This window comes from Ornithodoros turicata, unplaced genomic scaffold (assembly GCF_037126465.1).
Source record: "Ornithodoros turicata isolate Travis unplaced genomic scaffold, ASM3712646v1 Chromosome22, whole genome shotgun sequence".
In the NCBI taxonomy this organism is placed as follows: Eukaryota; Metazoa; Arthropoda; class Arachnida; order Ixodida; family Argasidae; genus Ornithodoros; species Ornithodoros turicata.
In genome coordinates, this window is record NW_026999340.1 from 1,554,406 (window position 1) to 1,569,406 (window position 15,001).

Consider the following 15,001-nt stretch of genomic DNA (forward strand, 5'->3'; position numbering starts at 1 on the left):
AAAGTGCTCGCAAAGAGGTTGAAAACAGATAGTCACTGTGCTCATTTTACAGACTCTCGGCCAAAGGCAAAGCTGAATGCCATTGCGCAAGCAAAGCATTTGCTGAAGGACATACAGCAGCTTTCACCAGACCTACAGACATCAGGCCTAGAGGCATTTCACAGCCTACTCATAAGATTCGCTCCGAAATCTGTGGGGTTCTGTGCTAGAGTGATGAGAAGCAGGTACAAATGCAATTCACGGTGCAGTGTGCACAAATTTAGGTTTTCATGAGCGCTTCACTAATAGAGCTTCAAACGAAGCTTCACCAATTGAGTTAAAATCAGTTGCTACATCAAAATACCACCTGTTTCTAGCACAAGTACCACAAAAGTAGCCTCTCATTTCCTTTGTTGGTGAAGCTCTCTTGAATGCTTTATTTGGATCACAGTGCATAACACAAAAAGGAACAACCTTAAACTGGCTTTTCCAGGGTGTATCTCGCCATTCTTCACTTTAACGAGAACTCAGACAGACAGCATGCACTGACCGAAGATGGGGAGTTCAGGTATCGAGTGAAAGCATCGAAAGTTCACAAAGGGGAACACGTTGCACTGCCCATCAAAGAGGAGCCAACATTTCGTAAGTATTGTGACGTGTGTGCTCCTTGGTGTTTGTCTATGCCTGCAGGGTTGTAGAGCAAGTGTGAACACTATTTTAGATTACTACAATCAACTTGTTGACAAGTGTGTGGAGCTATGCAACACATGGGCTACATTCCCCGAGGCATTCAAAGCATACTCTGGTGACGACCCTCCATTCTTAAGCCAAACAAACCCTGCCCCAGACAAGCGAGAACTCATTTACGCAAGACAACGTAGGTTGGGACCTTGCAGCTGCCTCCAGTGTACAGAGTAGCATGCATATGGTGAGCATCTGCAGCTGAAATTAAATTTGTACAATTGCTATAAACCTATTTTTTGTGAACAGTAAAGCTTTGTCAGTTATTAAGTTTCACATTTTGATTTGTCTTGTGTTCATGCCAGTGATGCTACAGGTTCACAGCAACATGGGACAGTGCATGACCATATTTATTTTGCAGATCTAAAGCCCCTGTAGCTGCCAGATCGTGAAGGGAAGGCCTTTCGTATCGCCGTTACCACGCATGATGGAAGCACTCGTCTATCCTCCGGAGGAAGAGGCCCCCATGTCCAGGAAGTGAAATGACGATATGCTATGTGACGCAGTATCCTGAAAACAAAGAGAAATGGGAAGGAATAACTAATTTTTACTTTTGTAATATAAAAATTTACAGATATGTAAACACATGATACAAATGAGAATATACAAATACGTACAACCATGAGATAAAAATTGTGGAAATGTCACACATGCAAAATATATGTAAATATGTAATGTAATATATAATGTAATATATGTAAATATGTAATGTAATATATAATGTAATATATAATGTAATATATGTAAATATGTAATGTAATATATAATGTAATATATGTAAATATGTAAAAATATGTAAATAAAACGTGTATATATGCATATGTTTGCTAGACATATGTTGGTATGTACAGCCTGTGCAGGAAGTCTGTGGGATGTGGTGATTTTATGGGAATTTTCCCAGGCATCCATGGGGATTTATAGAAACACTAATAGAACAGAATCTTAAGCTGATTTATTCCAAGGACTCTCTTCAACAAACGTTCCCTAATGGCTGCTGGGGTGGCTAGGAGGAAATCAATGGTGCTCACAATGCATGTACTTCTTTTTTGCAACATGCAAATGATGACAGTAAATTGTAAAGACTAAAATGCCATGTGCTGTTTAACTTGTGAGATGCAGCGGAATTTATAACGCCCGGTTGCGCTTTGGACACGGACAGGACTTTGGAGAAAAGCATACCAAGCACTCGAGTTTTTCCTCTTCTATTTGAGTTCTCTCAGCCACCACTAGCTCAACAAGGCCTTCAGTTCCATTAGCTTGTGAGTATTGTTGCTCCCCCACAAAAAACTAAAAGAAATATAAGTGTTTGGTAAACCTTTCCGCTGAGCAGTACAAATCAAACCAAAAATATTGTACGAAAAAAGCAAACAAACAGACATGTGTGTCGTTGGTTCAACTGCTCTGTTTCACCAGTTTTCTCACTTATTCATATATGAACAATAGTTATTCACTTACTCGTCCCGTTTTTTGCCCAGCAAAATTCCGTACCTCCGGTACTCTATGCCGACAACTTCTAGCACAATGGCCGACAGACACAGCGATCCGAACTCTGGATGCGCGGTGATGCAGCACCCTGTCAATTTTCGCCGCACCTCGGCGATATCTCTGCAGCAGATATCTTCTCGCGCCGTCGGCATGCGCGTGCAGCTCCCACAAGCGCACCTGCATAGTAGCAAACACAACTTCGTGTACCGTCCAGTTAGTCGAAATTACATCAAGCGGCTTACCAGTTGCCGCCATCACGTGGTGGAGACGGAGAAGGCTCGGACGGCTGACAGTCCCCAACACCGTGCAAACTCGCACCTTCGGGAAGAACTGGCGTCTCGTACAACGTTGTCTTATTGTCCCGGCAACGCTGCAGTATCCGTGCTTCCCAGGGCGTCAGTGTTCCAAAGAACTCGTGTTCGTTTAACTGGCCTGCCATGGTCGTCAACAAAACGCCGGTCCCGTCTCTGCCTCCGCAGCCGCGCGTCCCGATCCGGTGCCGATGACCGCTGTCAACTTACGTCACTTCGGAGTCGGGCCATGAATGGATGGACGGGATCGACATTCTACGTCACGTCTGCGTCAGGGGTGACGTGGTGTCACATGGCCTCTGGGGGCCGCTCTCAAAGAAAAGGAAAGGGCTTCCTCCTCTCGTCACAAAGAAGCGACTCAAACATGAGGTTCGCTTCAACCACGGGTGTAAAGATTGTGCAAACCCATTGTTGGACGTCCGGACCTTCGACCAACACAAATCACGCGATTTTTTTGGGGGGTCACTAGGGTGCTCCTTTAAGGAATGGAGATAAATGGAGGTTGTAACGATGAAGCATGAAAGCATGGTGTGATGCCGTTACGTTTCGTGCTCCCGAAGTGCCCCCACTTTTCCGAGGGGCGGGCGCTCTCCTCATGACCTGAATATTTCCTACTTGGTGGAGTTAGTTATCACCCTCGAGGTTGGTGGAACGCGTGACCTGTTCTTTTTTATTATGATTTTTTACTATATATGTCTCGAGGGTGTATTGCTAGCGACGGTGCTTCGCTCGGGTGCCTTGGTTTGGTCCTTGGGGGTTCCGGGGGGTTGTCTCAAGGCGTCCGGCGGCCGGTCCGTCCCCTCAGCTCCCCCCACGGTGGAGGTACGGTGCGCGGCTGGCGGCTGGGAGGTTGGCGGGTGGTGGCGGTGGGGCCTTTGTGCCTGAGATGCCTGTGACTGCACAGCGCCTTTTAAGATACATACGGTGTGTTTGTAGCACTGCGATGTGCTCACGTGCTGGGTAATTTCTGCCCTTTCCAGGGACTCGTTACAGGTCACCTAAAGCAGGGACTGAGGCAGTGCAGTGTTGGGAGTGGGAGGACGTTTCTCGGGGGCGGCGGGGGCGGTGTAGCGCGGTTCTGGTCGCTCAATTTTGGTCCCTTTTCGGTGATTGGGACAGGGTTGTCCCTTTGGACCCGGTCGGATGTTTCCTGTATTCACAATGTTTCTTTTGCACCAGTGGGATCCTAATGGTCGTCTAGGATAGGCAGTTGGGGGATGGGGTATTCCATTTGTCGGGCGGGCGAGGCCCTGGGGATAGGATTATCCGGGTCCTTTTGATTGCATTGATGGGTCTTTGGAAATGGTATTGCTCCAAGGTACAAGGTGCTGCATTGAAGTTGGCCCGGGAGGGTGGACAATGTGTCACGGCGACAGTGACCTCTGGTGAATGTGGACTCTGGACTGTGACCAGTGAACTGTGGCGTAGCTCGGACTTACTGCAGCAGTCGGACCCTCTCAGCTGCAGCCCGAGAGGGTTGACAACGGAAACATAAGGTGTCGTGATGCGTGGTGCAGCGTCGGAGAAGCCGGTGCATGGTGCAGCGTCGGCGAAGTCGGCCAGGAGGGTGATGGAGTGACGGACGGTGACCGGGGACTAGTTCGTAAAGGATGGATGTTCGTGACGTACTGCTGTAACGTTTGATTTTGTAAGGTTTGATTGGTTTGTCATTATTTTTTGTATTTGTTTTGCAATTGCGGTGGCATTGCAGTGTATTTTGTATATGTAGGTTATTGAAGGCGTTTTGTCTGTTGTATAAAAGAGATAAAAGCCGCTGGTGTTGCCTGTTCCCCCTCCCCCGGCTGTGGTTTCGCTAGCTCATTACCTTTTCTTTTTCTCATTTCATATTTCGTCTTCCTTCACTAACCCTATCTTAGGTACTATTTCTATCTTTAGCTTTTTCTTTCTCTATGAGGCCCAGATCTGCGATACCTCCTGTGGTGCGGGTCTGGGTTTCCTAGTCTTCTCCTTCTTTGTATTTCCAAGAGTAATGCTCCTTTAGGTATCGAACGTCGAAACGGATTATTTACAGCACTGTTGCACAGGAAGCCTTCAATAATCATTGAAAGGAATGGCAATTCAACCAGAGCCGCTTCTAGAGCGAGTTTGGCCATTAGGAGCAGCCCAACTTGAAGAGCGTCATGCGACGTCACGGCGACCTCCCTCGCTTTGTGTTCTAGCGTTGCCCCGTCGTTAGCCGGCCGTCGACGCCATGTTGATGCTGAGCGTTGTTTACGACGCAAGGAGGGAACACACGTGCAAGCTTGGTCCTCCGAAAGCCCTTCATCGTTCAATTCTTTCAGATTGGTAACAAAGCCCCCACAGGCGGCTGTGGGTCATAAGCTGGCGATTCTGGTAGATTCTATTAAGCGGCACAAAGCACGTGCACTTAAAAAAATCGTGTCATTTTTGACACGATTTTTTGAATCAAAGTCATTTTTGGAAGTAGCCCTTGCCACATATACGCTTCCCTTTTTGGAGTGTAACATTACTGTTAAAAAGGTGTCTACTTACCCCCTTTGGGGGATGAGAAGACCCTTATCTCCTAACTGGAAAGTAATTGTACACTCCGAAGGAAGTGATACATATGGCGAGGATATACTCCCATAAAAGGAGTTAATTTACGGCCGCCCCTTTTTTAAGAGAGCAGACGGCTGATAAGCGTATTCGGAACGGATTGAGCTTGGCTCAAGGCCTTTTGGGCGGCGCAACGACGTGTCTGGCATCAAAACGGGCTCCGCCCACTAGGCGGGAAAAGATAAGAGACTGGCCAAACTGTCTTAATAGGTAATGAAGCAATTTTGGCATGTTGATATATGAACATTGTGTTACTGGCGCAGCTCAGCAGGCTGCGCTCTGTTGTCTGTCTCCTCTTTGTGCCTCTTAAGCTGCTCTCCTAACACGATCTGTCGATAAACGGTTCTGCATTAAACGTGCACGTAGCGCCACGAAACGGCCATCGTGTCAACTTCTTACAGATAATTGGATCCAATACGCTCTGACAGGTTGACGCATTGCGTGAATGGTGGCGCTAAGCGGAAAAATGTGAATTGATTGCTCTATTGCGTTGACTCTACAGGGACATTAAATACTCCAGAGAGAGTCTATAGAATCTCTTAAGAGATCCTGATGAGTTCCTACCGATTTGTTTTGGAATATTGGCCACCGTAATTCTATAGAAACTCTGAGCTATTAATGAGAGTTTCTATCGCTTTGCTTTAGAATTCATTTAGAGGAGTGTCGTGTGCTTTTAGCACAATGTCTCGTCCAAGCACATAAAACAGGCATATGAGGAACAAGCTTTTTATTTATACTACATTGGCTCCATTGAGAGCAACGTGGACGGGCTCCTCGTCAGTTGAGTATATGATGCAAAAAGGCATCGTCCACGTGTCTCCCTGAACAGACAAAGCGCATGTATATACAATAAGTATTTAAAGACATTGAAACATTTATTTTACTGGAAAAGAAGCTTTCGGACGGAGTCCGTCTTTCATCAGGTGCGATACATTGAACGCTTGGTAGATATATGTATGCTAATGTGCATTAGAGAAAGGGGACAAATTAGATGTACATTAGTATAAATACCTCTACCAAGTGTTCAATGTATCACACCTGATGAAGGGCGGACTCCTACCGAAAGCTTGTATTTCAGTAAAATATATGTTTCAATCTCTTTAAGTACTTATTTTATTCACTTGCGAGTGCTAGACTTCTCCCATTTGTTTCCTTTAGTTTGCAGGTACATACATAAAAATGACACCGAGTGCAACCTATATTCACAAATATTAGCTCAGTCTCAGTTTAGACATGATAAACACCTGCCCTTAGTGCTACGGAAAACAAAATAAAAAAACAAACAAAAAAGAAAGTGAGCTGAATACTGCACGCAATATATAATAGACACACAAACATGGATGATACAAAACATGCAAAAAACAAGATTATTTTCCTTGTCTATAACACTTTACCTAAAAGCTATGATGAGAGCATTGATGCAGTCTTTGCAGGTGGATTCCACGTCCAGGCGGACTTGGTATTTAGTGATATATATATATATAAAAGCACTAGACGTGAAATTAATATATAAAATTCATCAATATTATTAATTCATGCTTTTCTGCAAAGCCGTGATAGCATAAAGCGAGGCAGTCTATGTTTAAAGAAAGCAAGTTTTTTAGAAAGTCTGCAACTAATTTACTTGGGCTTAGTCGAACATGCGCACAAGTGATAGAAGTACAACCACGTACATAAATGATCTTGTGTTGTGACGAAATCCCTAGACATACATGGACATCAGCCAGCAGAGCAACATTTACCGCAGTCAGCTGTCACACCAATCTGGCGCAAATTTTAGTTGAAGCATTTGGCTCGCGAACAGAAATGGTGGTGGTGCAGTACATGCACTTCTTCCACAGTTTTGCCTTGCTTTCGGCATTGTAAAAGAAAAATCTAACCATAAATAATTCATATCACATGGTTCTTTGAACAAGAATTGCCCCACCTTTGACTGATCTCAGTACGGCCCCAAAACATCCAATTAATTACGCAGTTCAGTAAATTAAATTAATGTATTTTAATTAAGTAGCCATCTGGCAGTTCTTTATATTTGCTTACACGTAGATCAGACCTACAAAAACAGCATTTGTGGTATCGCATAAAATTAAACATCCTGTTCATCATAAACCTCCTAAAGTGGAATGGTTCTGATGCATGCAGGGTTTTGAAGCCTGCAACACTTTGACCGAAGCACATTCTCAGTACATGACCTTAGTACATGACTATCACGTGTGCAGGTAGTCATGAATTACTGTATGCACCCAACGCACTGTGTACCAGTTTCATCAGAATTTTCTTCAACAGAGAAATAGCACAGTATAACTGACGCATATCGCATTACTAAATTACAAAAAAAAAACAATTTCATACCTGAGGACTTCTATAATACCTACATATAAAGAGTAGGTTATGGATCAGTATGTTAATGGGTGTAATGTACCTTGTCACACGAAATGAAAATTCCTTTAGACAGGAGAGCACCGCAATGCATTTGCAATCCTGGCTGCATCTGTGAGGAAAATTCAAAAGCACCACATGTTGCTACCATGTGGTGCTCTCCTCCAGTTGTCTGCTGCACCAGTTGTCTTACCAGTTGTCTGCTGCATCCCCAACACATACCTACTGTGTTCTCCGAGGTGTCCCGCTGACACTTCTGGTTTCTGCTCCTGGTTTTCCCTTTTCAGCACACACGCTGCATGTCCAAGCATGAAAACAATAGATATATTACATAGAGAAAAACGTGTAAGATTGCAAAGATAAAAGGCAGATCTCATTGCGCCACCATACGACAAAGGACGAAGTTAGACTGCGTGACCGCTATGAGTCGACACTTGCTAATTAATATACCGTACGTGGTTAAACTCTAAAATTTCAGACTCACCCGGCTATCCGCTGTGCAGTGCACCTCGTCCTGTTCTTACGAATAGTGTCAGAGAGGTTCCTTGGTTGATGTCAACATAGACACACACTCACACAGAACAACCTAAAGTCGCAGCCTGCACTACAACTTGTCTCCTCTTCTTTTCGAGCTGGTACTGCTTGCCCTCGTGTTACGGCTCGGCCCAGTTCCCCCAACGTATTCGTCGTCCGCAACGCTCTAACACCGGGAAGAAATATTATTTTTATTGGAGCGCCCACACCGGTGTCGACAAGACCGGTGTGGGCTCACATATAAGCTCACCGAAATTCGGTCCGCAAGCGCAGGTTCTTCGTCTATCCAGTACACAATCAGGACACGGCAGCGCTGGCTTTCAATGTCATCTTGGTTGTCTCGATTCTGTGAGAAGACTCACTCCTACTTTGGCATCCGCTGTAGCCCTTTCCGGGAAAATACTGCTGCTTCGCAATCCCTCTCATACAACACGTTCTGAGAAACGGGACGCGTGCGGAGTAAATAGTTATCTCACGTGCGAACTGCGAGCTCACCCAGCTCACATTACCAAAGATGGCTGACTGATTCAGCCATATATATGCAGCCGTCCGATCGGCTCTTTTTCGTATCTCTCCACTATAATTGTCAAAAAGATATTTATATTCTCGTTTGCGATAAAATTACTTCAAGTACTTTTTTAGTTTATAATTAACTGTTTAAAAACTATTTCTCCTTTTATTGTCCCAGTTAACATACTGCGAATATGAACACTATTGCAGTGCATCATCATGCACAACAAAAGCGTTCCTTTCCGCCATTCCTTGTTGCAAGCAGTGCACACTGACATTGCCTTTCGGCTTTTGACTGTGTCATTGACGCTTGTTAATCGCTGGCATGATGTTCAACCATGGAGGAAGGAAACACAAGGACCGGCCCCTCCGACAGTTTTCTATCGGGACGAGCGTAGCCGGATTCGCATTGCATTCGGGAATGCTCCTGTCCACCACGTGACCGCACACGTGACCCTCCAGACAGCATGCCGCCAGCAGAGCAGACGACGCGAGCTGTAGTTGTGTGTCGCGCAGTTCAGATGGCAGTATTAAGTTGAACCATAGCCTCCTGTATACTACGTGCCTGCCCAATGAGGCAAATGCGGCCGTTCACGCAATCGTACTGAGGGCGCCAGTTTCCTAGGTCGAAAACACGGACAGTCAGAGCAGTGACAACCTTTGCCTACCCCGTAAGTGTACGCTGACTTGCGCTCGGTGCATACGTTGCTCTAAAGTTCTTTGCGGAGATAAGTGTCCTGGATGGGCGCATGCTGTGCAGGCTGTGTCATGGCTCGATAAGCCAGTGGTTATCGAAAGACGCCGTGCCAGTTAGAGTTGGTACAGTCTCTTTTGAGTGTCATGTCATTTCTCCGCCTGTCAGATGCCACCGGTTGTAATCTGCAATCTCTGTGCAGGAAGACGGCGTCATGACCAATACTGCTGATATCGCATCGAGGTAGTCATCACCAACCTAGGAAACTAGTGCCACTATCGTGGACGACCGGCGCCTGTGTGTTCCGGGACCATTGGGCAGGCATGTAGTATATAGGAGGCTATGGTTGAACGGATGCTAGCACTTTATTTCTGCGTGTTCGAATGTTTACTGTTCTATTAGAAGACTAGTCACAGTCTGCAGAACGCTGCGTCCGTGTGTCATTGTCTGTGTTCAACCAATTCCGAGAGTAACGAACGGCCCCGCAAGTGTTCCGACAATGTTCCGACATTAATTCTGGACGGTAGATTTGGCTACAGGAATCCAATTGTTTGTTGCGCAAAATTATGACGACAAGGAAAAAAAAACAGAAAAGAAAAACAGTTGCTTACAAAAAAAAAAGGAAAGAAAGAAAAGAACACAACTGTCAGTTTTGATCTGTCTGTCAGGGTTTATGGAAATTTTCCGCGGTAGGAAATGTAGTTTTCACATGCGTATGTTTCTTCATGGGATCACAAAGAAATTGCGTAATCGACACATATGGAATCAGACTATGTAAGCGACGGAACGCATGACCATAACACCTTTACATTTCAATTCGAAGTAAAAAAAAAACTCTTTTGATATTTCTCATTAGAAATACAATAAGGACATTCATTAGAAATTATTATCACAAACTCATTAGGAGCTGATTTGCTACTCGGTTTCTATAGACTCAATAAAAATGCATTTGGTTTTCTATTACTACTCATTTAGCTTTTTTGTATGTTCCATGGCCAATGGCTTCAATGATAATTTAAACCAAATAATGAGATTATACGAAGCTGATGCACCTGGCAACGCTCTACGGCCAGCGGCGGCAGCCATGTCGTTGGGCAGATGTTCACCCTGCGAGCACTGTGCATACCGTGAGGAACCCGGAAGGTGAACTATCTGAAGCAAACCTGCAATCTTCCGGAAGCGGTAACGAGAATCACCGCGCCGAAGAGATCATCCGCCGGGTGTAATGCGCATGCGCGTAATGCAATGTAATGTAATGCGCTTCCAACCAATCGTACGGGGCATGATCAACCGGAAAAATGTGTAAAATAGCACTGTGGGCACAGCACATTGCTTCCAAGATTATACCGGTTTCATACGAGAGACCAGGCCGTACAGGTCCATCACACAGTCGGCAAGTTTCTTTCTGAACACAGGAACGTCCTGCAATGGAGAACACAATTCATCCGTTAGCGATCACGTAATACATCTGTTGTTGTAAACTATTAGTGGTATACATACAGGGTGCCTTTTTTTTCGACACAGATTTTCTTTCAGAAACTATAAGGGCTATAGACATGCTGTTTTCACTTTTATCATCTCTGCCCGACGAACGTTCTTGGTCATATGCTGTTCAACCGTCAAATGACCAATTACCTAAAAATCGTTACTTAAATTTTTTAATTATGAAAGCTACAAAGTTGCCCCAATGAGAACCCCTTGGGACTGCTCCTGTGGGTGATCTGATATCGTAGCAGTTTTCAGAACAAAAATACGTTCGGTAGATCGTCCGCAAAAAAAAATCGTGAACCCAAGTAACTCGGAATGTTGCATCAACATTAGGCTGACGTTGTCTTTTCCACTCGCCAATGTTGGAGTAACGAGGGATTCCAACATTGGAACAGTGTGGGAATGTCACCTCCTTTAATGTTACATCTACATTGGTAAGCAACGTTTCTTCTGACGTAAGAATCACATCCTTACAACGCATGCTACTCGATGCTGGAATCACCGCAATATTTCAGGGTTTCAACGCTGGTCCCACGTCTGCCCGAACATTGTTCCGACATTTGAGCAACATCTGCCCCCATGCTGGTCCCACGTTGGTCCCACGTTTGCGCTGACACTGCACCAACGTTACAGGAACATCTGTTCCAACAACGTTCCAACGTTAGTACAATGTATGCCCACACACTGTGTATTCGCATGAGCAGCTCACGGATATGATCTTGGCACTTGGCGAGGCCCATGGAAACTTCAGGGAAGCTACGAGAGTTTACCACAGGCTGCGCCCATCTGAGACCGCACCAACTGCGTGCACGTTGCGCAAGTACTACAGACGTCTGCGAGAGACAAGCCAAACGCAGACAGACAAAATGCAGCAGGCGGTCTTCGGTCACAAACGACGCCGCGGATGCCATAATTGCTTACGCCACACAGAATCCCCACGCAAGTACACGTGAGTAGTGGTATATATAAGATCTTGTAACAATGGGCCGCTCAGGTTACATGCGACACGCACACGCACGATAAGATATCTCAGAAAATAATGGAAATCATGTATCGATAGTGTGAACAATGGGTTCCCAGGTTTCAATAACATGCGCCGCCAGGATAAGGTAACGGTAAACCAGGTAAACAATGGGAACTCACGTGTCGATAGTGTTTGATGGGCACCTGGATGCACGTTTAATGACATCTAATAACACGCAATGACATGTAATAACACGCAAATGACATGTAATAACACGCAAATGACATTTAATAACAAGCAATAACATCCGATAACATTTAATAGTATTTTTCCGATCGGGTTGACGTCACGATCAGTCCGTCATCTAGTTTGGTTGCCGCGTCAGAGCGCCAGGTAGTTTTGGTTTCGGTTCCCACCAAGCGCCCTCCAGTTTTCAAGCTTTGGCCGTCTGTAGTTTCGGTTTCGGTTTTAAATGAATGGACGCCAAGCTTGGTTGCTCCACGTGTAGTTCTGGTTTCAGTTTCGAATTCCTAGGTGTTGCCAGATGCCCTCTGGTTTCAAGCTATTGACCGACTGTAATTTCGGTTTCAAACCACAGCACGCTAGTTTCGCTGTGACAACGTCAACGCATTTTCTGGTGATATAAATTAAGCGTACGCGTAGAAATTTCATCAGAAAAAGAAAACATGGTTGACCAGTTCTATGTGAACCTGCTCTCAAATGCATCTTTGGATGTGTTTCCCGACAACACAATGAGCAAGTTCCGAGTAAAGCTAGCCCATCCACAGAAGTTGAAGGGTAGGTGGGAGGCCGCTTTAACAGAAATCAACATCCCTTTTGCGATTAAAAATGTAACTGACACAGTCAATAGTATATCGGAAACGACATTCCTTGGTTCTACGATTGAAGCAACAGAGAAGGTAAAGTTCAACGCTAATGAAAACATTCTCTTGCCTTTGAGACTATTTTTAGCAAAACATTTGCAGTATAAGACAAGAATTATACGTGGTAGCGGTCATTATGAGATACAACTTCCTCTGAACTATCGATTGAAAATTAGCGCAACTCTTGCCGCTAAGCTTGGCATGGCTGAAAAGATAATCGGCTGTGGAGAGTTGGACAGAGGGTCACCTGTGAAGCTACTCAAATACCAGGTGGTTACGGAAGAAACGATTAACATAGTTACCTATCGTTCACGAACGGTAAAGTATGAAGTTCCAGAAGGCTACTACGAATCAGGGAAGGACCTCGTTAATTATTCCATTAACCATGCCTATCGAACAAAGCTTCATTTGTCGCAAGATGCTCGTCTCCTCGTATGTAACCCATACAACGGAATTTGTCACCTGGAACGCATGAACGATGTCTATGTGACCTTTCATCCTTATTTGGCTTTGATGTTGGGCTTCGGAAAGAGGACAACTTTCTCAAGTTATGCAGTCGCCGAACGAGACGTCTGTCTATTCCCTGCTCAAAACTATATTTTCATATACTGCGATGTCATCGAGAACGAATTTGTGGGTGACGTGACAGCACCACTTCTTCGATCGATACCGTTCAGAGTCCAGGGTAGGAATGATGTGATGTCTTATTTATTCACAAACCTCTACTATAAATATGTATCTGCGAAGGAATTGACAACCATTCAAATCGAGTTGGCAAACGAGATAGGTGATTTCATTCCATTCATTTCTGGCTCTGGACGTGTCGGGTTGACGATCCACCTACGTAAATGTATATAACAAACCCACCATGTTGCATAGCACATTTTGGTGCAGGAAAGCGAGAGCATCTACTACACTATTCTGCTCCCGAGCTTTATCAGATTGGAGGAGGCATATTTGGTGATGTATTGAGGGGTTGCTTGCCCATACTCACCAAGAAGGTAGCGCCATACGTTGGAAGAAAGCTCCTTGATACTGGAAGACATATAGCCGAGGAAGTCGAGCAAGGAGCATCATTTCGAGAAGCTGTCAAGAAAGGAGTAGACCGCACAGTGCATAAAACTCGTGACGAGTTACTTCAGAGACTCACAGTGAAAGGAAGAAAACGCAAGGCCGTTAAAAAAGCTCGACCTGCGGAGAAGCGGAGGAAATCTGACTTCTTTACTTGACAGAAAAAAAAAAGTCTATTGCAGTAGTGCATAAAGATTCCTGTCTGTGTACTACAAACCAGCTGGAACTCTTCTCTCTTCCACGTACAAACTTAGTTTTGGAGAAGTCTGAATACGTCGAGTTTTTCCCAGTATCTGCTCCGACATCAAGCGGAGTGATCGAGTACAATGTTCCGGGACTGGGTGGGGGCTTCTCTGATCTTCAATCCAGCTTTTTGCATATTCAGTGCAAGATCATTCGAAATAATGGAGATCCAGCGGTAACTACAACAAGCACTTCAACAACACCTGATGCAGTCATACCATGGTTCATCGTTGTTTCAACACGTACATATCTCCTGAATTCAACCTTGGTTTCGAGTTTCGAACATTATGGTTACCGTTCCTACTTGGACATCATTACGAATGCCAACAAAGTAACTCAGACACACACCCTTTCAGCAATGTTATACGAGCCAGACCCTTTAGGTACGAGAGAGGTATATGCTCCCACATCTGATTCAAAAGGAGTTTTCGCTCGTTACAAGCGAACCAAAGGATCGGCACTGTGTGACATGTACAGCCCAATCTTCAGCGACATATGTCAACAACAGAAGCTCATTCTTAACGGAACTGACATAAGAGTTGTGCTACGTCAAGCGTCGGACGATTTTCGTCTCTTGCAAGCTGATGGTTCAACAGAACCACACTGTGGAATTTTCACGTATCGTGCTCCACCTCCGACGTGTTCAGTTATCGCCGAGTATACTTGTTGGTATAGAACGAAGATTTCAAACAACACCTGCAGTATACCTTCTCCGAGGACTGGAAATTAAGTACCATCGCCCCTAACCAATCTCAGGTGATATTTGACGACTTGTACAGCGAGCGAGTTCCCTCCAAGTTAACAGTATTGATGGTCAGGAGCGATGCCTACCAAGGTAGCAGACCACGAAACCCATTCAAGCTTGAGAACTTCAAACTAAAACGAGCAGTACTGGACGTTGGTGGACAACAGTACACGGATGAGTTCGACTTCCAACGGGACATCTATTCCAAAGCCTATATATAGCTGCTTCACAAACTAAAACGCAAGGATATACCAATAGCTCCAGCTGCGTATGCAAAAGAGACATTTATGCTTTAATACCATCTGACTGCAGATGCAGAAGTGAATGCCCTTTGTCCTGTTGTTCAAGCCAACGTTCGTCTGACCCTAACGTTTGCTGCCAATCTAACAGAAGCAG

The 15,001-nt window shown here is 44.9% G+C and overlaps 2 long non-coding RNA genes across 3 annotated transcripts in view; one reads left to right on the plus strand and one right to left on the minus strand.

Moving 5' to 3' along the window:
- Window positions 1–15,001, minus strand: part of LOC135373210 (uncharacterized) — a 60,127-nt gene that overhangs the window by 16,481 nt on the left and 28,645 nt on the right. The window contains exon 2 of the long non-coding RNA XR_010416353.1: window positions 10,558–10,632. This is a non-coding gene — a long non-coding RNA (uncharacterized LOC135373210). The remainder of the gene's footprint in view (window positions 1–10,557; window positions 10,633–15,001) is intronic.
- LOC135373232 (uncharacterized) lies at window positions 143–1,247 on the plus strand. 2 transcript variants are annotated; one of them, XR_010416367.1, is made up of 4 exons: window positions 143–224; window positions 473–621; window positions 701–907; window positions 1,082–1,247. It is a non-coding gene; the product is annotated as an uncharacterized LOC135373232 (long non-coding RNA). The 2 variants fall into 2 exon arrangements; XR_010416366.1 differs by lacking the exon at window positions 143–224 and having other exon boundaries at window positions 396–621.